An 8,256-nucleotide genomic window follows, 5' to 3' on the forward strand; every position below is an offset into this window, starting at 1 on the left:
AACCAATACAAACCTGACTTCTGCAAAAAGAGAACAAAAAGTGTGATCATCTATCTTCAAGGGCAACATTTCTCCCTTGTATTTTAGGATGGACCTTAGGTTAACTTAGAAAGGCTCAAATATGGATTGACAGTTCTAAAATTATTATTACAATATTATTTGGTTAATGAGACAACCACACCAACATTTCTAGACTCAAATAAGGCTTGCACAAAAGATTTGTTCCTGATAGGATTAAACTGGAACAAGGTAAAGCTAAAGTTGGATAGCCAATTAGGAGAACACTGAAGGGAAAAGGTGAAAAGTAAAGGGCACAGCAATGCAGCTTGGGCAGAATTGACTAAGGAAAACCTTCAGTAATATATAGTCTGCTAAGCAAGGCACATTGGGGGAAAGACATGGGGATGAGGTTATATAGCATGTCTCCTCATCTATGGAACTTCATAAACTTGCATGGTCGAGTAGACTGCCTGTATCCAAGAGAGGATCAATTGTGTACAGTGTTCCTCGCTTGATAGGTCTTCTTTGAAGGGAGTCTTTGTCTCTTGGACATACTTAGTATGGTACTTACATTTATTGCAACTAAGAGCTCCATTAATATTCTAATATTCCACGTGTGATTTTTATTCTGAAGGTTCCTTTGTAGTATCAGCTATATAACCAGGATCCTTCATGTTAGCAAAGGAATCTTTGGTCCTAATAATCCATGTATCATTTTTTAATTTGAAAGTGTCTTTCTATCAATTACACAGGTTCATTCCTTCATGCAAGAGGCTCTTTGTTTCTAGTTTTGCAAGCATCATTCTTAATTAGGACGAATAAGCATTGACAAAGAAAAAAATTTGGCAAAGTCAAAATAAGGTGTTGAATAATTCAACAGCACATTCCTTCATACTGAAAACTCAAGACTGAAGGTAGCTGTTTCAGACCACAGAAATGAAATGAATGGTTAACCAGAAAAAATTCCATTGTTTTCTTACAATACAGAAACTTATGGCATACAAGTACACATATCTAACAATGACAATTTCATCCCAGAACAAGGCACCCAACCTAAGACTGCCCCATATCTGAACTGGAAGGTTCATATTGGAATGAAAAAATTTAAGATGTTTAACTATCAATATGTTAGGTATCAATAAAAAATAAAGAAATTGGATAAATAATCATCTCTCACAACCCAGTAAATCCAAAACAATTTAAATCAATGCCCAAATTTCACTCGACCACAAATGGCAAATATTGGACACAAATCCAAAAAATTTCATCCTAATCTTCAACATCTTTAGTTTAACTACAGTTTTCATCATTAAATAAAAACTAATTGATCATATCCATTTTAATGAAAAAAATTCCTTAGACAAGCCCTGTTAAGAGTAGAGATTGTTCAACTTGGTGAATCATGAAATCTGGCTATAAACCCCACCACTGGCCATGAAGAGAGGAAGATGGAGTGGCTGAATAGCAAAATGATGAAACCTAGTAAATAAACGAGATGATATGCAGTATGGGGATCTAAGAGGGAAGAGGGGAAACCCCCGGTTGTACCAAGAAATAGCCAGAGAGAGGTTGGACAGCCTGATGGAAGAAAAGAAGCAGGAATGAAGGTAAAGTATTTCTTAAAACTAACTCTCTCACCCTAGGCTCCTAGCCTGCTGTGGGTAGACGGGCAATAGCATGCAACCAGTCTCCTTCTGTACTTTTGACTTAAATGACTGTTCTAGCTAAATCAATTAGTGTTCTTTCTTTTCTTCCCCACTTTTATTTTCTGCATTATCACGGATGACTTTTTGATCAATTCTCTAGGTGCTCACAGTACTAGTTTGATCTCAGGAAAATGGGAACATTGTCAGCATTATGACAAAAGCCTGTAAAATGAGGATTCCTTTAACTGTAACTTAACGGCATTCACAGGAATTTACCTGAATGGGCTGTAATAACCTGCATCCCAAGATGAATAAACTAAATTCCATTGTTGATGAACATTATATGAATAGGAAATCCTGAACTCTTACCTTACTTCTAGAACAGAGGGTAAAGGTACAATCATAAAAAGTGGAAAACTTATTAACAAGACAACCATCAAAAGAAATGCCATTCAGAGAAAAGAAAATGAGTTTGCAGTTCAAAAGTCAGGAAAACTACCTATCAATTAAGAAAAATAAAAGGCATATGTCACTGCAAATGGGCCAATGATCTGCATCCACTGGAAAGTTTTATGCAAATATGAAGAAGAAAGGAACAAATTTACAGAAACACAAGTATGTACCAGATTCTCTACAAAATATGTGCTAACATGGAAGAGACCTGGAAATATACACCCCAAAAATAAAAATGCTGAATCTCACTAAATGCAGAAAAAATCAAGTTTAAATAACATAACTTCACATAAAATAAGGATGTACTGTATGACCCTACATGCAATTACTGTGGATACCTTGAGCAAAGAACTGGATGGAACTGGAACAACAAAATGTATAGTGTAGTCAAAACAACCATAAATAACCCACAGTATGCTCATAGAAGTACAAAATAATGCAAGACAGGATTGGAATAACCATTTAAGAAGCAAATCAAAACCAAACGTAAGGAAATCCTATTATTCCTCTATGAACAAACGTACAGAAATCCAACAAAAAGACTAGGTTCAGAGTACAGTCCTACCTCTTCAATCCAGCACACGGAAGACCAGGTCACTCCCGGGCCACCGAAAATGCTGGAGGACAGAAATAGCCCCTAAAATAACAGCCTATTTAAACAGTCTTGCCAGCTTATTCCACATACATATTGCTGTGTTATCAAAGGTAGAACAAAGCTTACACCTTCACTAAGTTAGCGCATACTCTCTAATTCTGAACCTCTGGCACCTTTCAATGTTTTCCAGCAATTCATACTTTTTTGGCTTTCTTTTCAGCAAAAACACTCAAAAATCTGCTGCTTTCGTTCCCTTAAGTCATACACAGTGGAAGATCCAATGCCAAGTCTTTACAGACATTCCCTCCTCTAATTTCTTCAGTAACTCAACCTTTTCAAGTATGGTACCTGTATAGATAAATATTTATGCTATGCTTCTTACCTCTGGCACCATCATCAGCTCATCAGCAACTCTTGCTCTCTTGGGAGGCATCCTGAATGGGTAAATATGCAGCTATATGTAAGAAATGAGCTAGACCATACTGTCAAAACACACTGCTGCTGTCAGTTGCTGCAGCAAGTTGTGAACAAAGTGGGTGGCACCATCCTCATTGCCATTCAATGAACTAAAAAAGTGCTGGACCACGGGAGTTGCCAGACCACAGAGTGCAAGATTAAAGCGGTCAGACTGTAATAATGACCATAACATACACAAGGGCTCCTCCACAACACTACCACCAATTGCAAAATACCAAATTCGGCAAAAACTAATGATTTTCCCAACATATCTGGCAACAACTATAGCACGTTATAGATACTGTACAGCACAAGCTACAGTAAAAACCTTACAACAACCAGTCATTGAATTATAACATTGGAAAGAAATGAACAAATCAAGAGGTGTTAATTCAACAGTATGAATCCTGCCTCCAAGAGACACTAATAACTTCAACATCAAAACTGTGCAGATTCTTAGATAGGGAGGAGCGAACTCATTATAAGGTAAATGCATTTGTATGGAAAATTACATAATTACCTCATTAAAAATTTAGGCAGGAAGGTGAGTTGCTGAATATCCTAATGAGTCTATTATAGGTGCAGGATCCATAAGAGCACTTGGTGACTTTTAAGTTAGGTACCAATGCTCTAATAACTTTAAGGATTGCTAACCATGCACTGACAGAGGTGATGCATGGTCACATACACACACGCAGACCATCAAGGTGACCCAAAAATATTGCAAGATGGCAACCTGTTGCGTGTGAGCTTGTCTGCATGTGCAAGTGCCAAGCTAAGTCTTGCTAACATTGCAATGTGTGACTTGGGAGAAGCACAAGTGTACAAGTTTCCCAATCACCCTCTTACCACAATGTTAACAAGTTTCACCTAGCAATTCTAGCCTGTACAGAAGACTGTTCTCCTGCACAAGGGCAATCGTCTGAATTTCTGTAGGAAGAAATGTGCAAACACTATTTGATATAAACAATACTGAAAGATAGATCAGCTTCTCTTATGAGATATGAGTTTCAATTACTGATGTAATATGCCTTTCTGATATTTTGTAAATTGGTCTTAAGTGAAAAAACAGCTGTTACTGTGCTTTACTGTTACCTACCAGTGAACACAGAACTTATTATTCTGATTAAAATGGATGAAATACCATGGACATTTTCTAAGTTCTTTCGTTCATGTTTTGGAGGTCATGCAAAAGGGCTTCCAATCAGATTTTTTTATTTTGTCTGTTCCAGTGTTGCTAGCATATCTGAAACCCCTTTTGTTATTTCCATCTGAAAATATGAATACATGCACAATGATGAAACCTGTCAAGTCCTTTTTTGTAAGCTTTAACAATTTAGTGGGATTTTGGAAACTGGGCACTGCTTAGCCAAGGTTCATTTTGATAAGACAAGACTTGTGTTCCTTGGATTACTTCTGCTGATTTGAGTATTTTTTTTATTTTAGTATTTCCAACAACTCTGACATTCATTTTGGTAATACATACTAGTTAAAAGATACTGGAACCCCTTATATCCTATAATTAAAGGGGAATACAGTAGGAAACCTGGATGTTTTAGTGGGAGAAAATACATAACTGAAATGACAAGGATGTATTCTAATATCCTCATGATAGCCCATTTCTGCATGTTCTGACTTTGATTAAGATAAGGTTTATTGAATGTTTGGTCATTTGGTAAATATTTACTTCAAACCACAATCATATTCTGGAGTTGAAAATATTAATTGCTATGTTACTCTGTAGTGTGTTTTGAATGTTTCTGACATTTGTTTCAGCAGCAAATTAGTAGGCTTGGCCTATTTTTAAAAACAACAGACCCTTCTTATATCCCATAATCATGGAGACCACATTGACAAAGAGGGAGGTTTTTCGGGTTGGGAAAAACACAAGAGTGAAATACAAGGCTGTATTCAAATATCCCCATGATACCTAACAGTACTGACTATGATTAAGGTTTTTAAAGTGACATTACATACATACTAAGTAAGGTCCAGATAACCTAGGTTCTGTTAATAGGGCTAAAGACCTAGCACCCTAGGTTAGGCGGCAACCTTATTTTAATTTCCAGTGCCCTAGGTCTGATTAGGTGGGGAAGGGTGTTGTCGAAGGTAGGCGATGTCCTCTAGCCAGGTAAGGACCAAGCACTTTCGGTTAAGTCAAATATATCCTTGAATTTTATTTGTTTCAAGTTTTCCTTTACCCAAGAAAGCACAAACATCCCCCATAATTGTAGGCTATACCATTCAAAACTCATATTAGCTTGAAGCACAGGAATGAGAAATGGTTAAGAAGTAAAATCTGACCATATGCCTTGAACATCAGTCCACTATCAATTACTTTTCTTACAAGATTAATTACAATACCCGTTAGAAAATTTAAGCAACATTTAGAAAACCTTGTACAAGAGTCAGAATGCTGCTGATCTACTGTTTAATACCCATTACATCATAATGTACGCATCTTCTAGATGTTTTGCAGCATTTCCCAAAAATAGGCATACAGGAAATTCTGGGTCAAGTCCAGAACTTAGGCTATTTTTGACCTGAAATTCATCTGTCACAGGTTTGCTACCACTAGGCCTATAAAAATAATTATTACCAGTTCCTGTTGCCTGAACATTTCAGAAGCTGCATTACTTGCAAATTTGTATACGCAAAATTGGTTTAAGCAAGTAGGCCACGTCTAATTAACTGTACTAGGACAATTCAAGGTAAAACTTTACCATACACCTGTGTTGTATTTAGGGCTTGAAATTATAATTTTCTTATGTTTTAATGTGTACTCTGAACATTTCTGATGGAATACAGTATTTAGGTCAAAGGCCTAGTGCTAGGCCCTATGCATTCGGGTCGTTTTGGCCGTAAGTCATTTCGGCCGTAAGCATGGTTACGCGCAAAATGGGCGCCGTGTTTAGTACCAGCCCCTTGGGGATGTACGTAAAACATGAAATAATAATGGTAAATACCATAAACATAACGTCTTACATTGTTTTGGATGTTACAGCCTAAAGTAACTTACGGCCGAAACGACCAGGACCAGGTCCTATGGGGTCATTCAGTGCTGAAACAGAAATTGAGAGAATGTAGGTTTAAAAGGTATAACAGGAAGAAAACCTCCCAGGTGCACAATGAAAATAGTGTTAGGAGAGGGTGGAGAGCAAGATGGAAGAAAGAGAACATGAACAGAGGTACAGTAAAAGGAATGAAAGGGGTTGCAGCTAGGGGTCGAAGGGACACTGCAAAGAACCTTAAGTAATGCCTACAGCACACTGTGCTAGGTGCACTGACAGTACTAACCCCTAAGGGGTGAACATTTCTAACGTTCATTTTCTCAGCATACGACCTAACCAGCCACACCTAACCTAACCTTAAAAAAAAAATTCCACAAGCCTAATTATAAGGAAGAGCTCAACATGGAGATACTGTTTTGTTTATTTTTTATTTTCACTGAATATAGAAAAGGTCAATGTGATAGCCTATAGTAAAGGCTAGATAACTTGGGAACTTGAACCGAAACATTTGAGAAATTTACTGCGTTTTGGTTTATGTTTTTGCGCTGATCCCAAAGTTAAAAACATAAAACAAAACATAAAAAAAATATTTGGGTGATTTTTGCAAGTTATCTCACCTGTATTGCATAATAGGCCAATACCAAACCCTTTTCTATATTGACAAATTTCAATAACAAACCATATCTGGCAGACTTACCAAAATTCCATAAACACAGCTTAATTTGGTAATTCTAAGCCGTAGTTCCGCGGTGAGCTAGTCTATGGCAATTGACATTTTCCCATGTTACTTTACTTGCTTTACAAGAATTTAAAGTAATATTTTGTTGGCTGGCTGTAACTAAACTGTAATTGACCTTTGAAGACTACACGACACAGTAGATCTGAGCTGGCATTCCGCGGCGAGCCCCCCACCTCCCTCCATAGCTAACACGGCAAAAAAATACCAACCTAACGTACCCTAGGGGTTTTTCCTGGTTACAATTATGCCGTATTAGCTATGGAAGGGGGGGGGGCTCACGGCAGAATGCCAGCTTAGATCTACCCGGTCGGTAGTGTGGTCTTCAGAGGTCAATTACAGTTTAGTTACAGCCGGCCGACAAAATATTACTTTAAATTCTTGTAAAGCAAGTGAAATAACAGAGGAAAACGTCAACTGCCATAGTCTAGCTCGCTGCGGAACTACGGCTTGGAATTACGCTTAATTTGACCAAATAGTAGGATAGGCCTAGCCTGTAAGGAGCGGGGCCCACTAGGCTATTTCTGAAAGTACTCGTGCTAACGAATGTCTGAAACGTTCAAAACGCACATTAAAATATAGGTAAGTGATATTTTCCATACTTTCAATCACTAAACACAATAATGGTTTACAATTAAATATTTTACATAAATTCTACTCCAATTAGCCTAGGCCTACCCTGTGCTGAGGGATGTAAAAAAAAAAAAAAAAAAAAAAAAAGGGGAAAAAGCCTAGGCTACGACATATTTGTGGTTGCCGACAGGACCTAAAATAGGCTTTAGGATAATTTCCCTAAGCCTCAGTACGAATTATAAAAAAAATTATTTGAGAGTGATGTGGAACATCAAAACCTGTAGGCCTAGGCTAGGCTACTTTTAAGTTTATTAGCCTTTAAGCTCCACCGTCACCATATAATGCATGCTATCGTTCTATATATCAAAAATACCTAATTTAAAATGGAACCTCACCTCAATTCTTGTTGTTTTACTTCGTCACTGTACTGTTTTCTTCATAGGTTTCTTTCAATATGGCGCAGCCTCGAATACACGCAAGGAAGGTGGACCGGTGGCGTTGTTGGTGGCAAAAATCAGAACTACTTATTTATTGTCATTTCTGTCTATTAGAGCTTCAGTTTCAAAAGTCATTCCCTTAAATGGAAGTTACCGGCTTTTATTCATCTGTGCTATTTAGAAAAAACAATCGAATATGCTTCTGAACTTCAAAAATAAAATCGCTTAAAACACAACGGGAATTTATTCATGGCTTCAAATTCTCCCTGTTGTAGAATTTTCTGTCTTATTTTCCGACAAAAAATAGGTTTGTCTTAAATAAAATTAATCTTTCTTCGCTAAAGAAGTT

The 8,256-nt window shown here is 37.2% G+C and overlaps 1 long non-coding RNA gene across 1 annotated transcript in view; it reads right to left on the bottom strand.

Annotated features, from left to right (window-relative positions):
• LOC136853183 (uncharacterized) overlaps nucleotides 1–8,004 on the bottom strand; it is a 38,741-nt gene extending 30,737 nt beyond the window's left edge. Inside the window, exon 1 of the long non-coding RNA XR_010857381.1 lies at nucleotides 7,866–8,004. This is a non-coding gene — a long non-coding RNA (uncharacterized lncRNA). The remainder of the gene's footprint in view (nucleotides 1–7,865) is intronic.
• Between the last annotated feature and the right edge of the window lie 252 nt (nucleotides 8,005–8,256).

The sequence above is a fragment of the Macrobrachium rosenbergii genome, chromosome 26 (genome assembly GCF_040412425.1).
Source record: "Macrobrachium rosenbergii isolate ZJJX-2024 chromosome 26, ASM4041242v1, whole genome shotgun sequence".
Lineage (NCBI taxonomy): Eukaryota > Metazoa > Arthropoda > Malacostraca > Decapoda > Palaemonidae > Macrobrachium > Macrobrachium rosenbergii.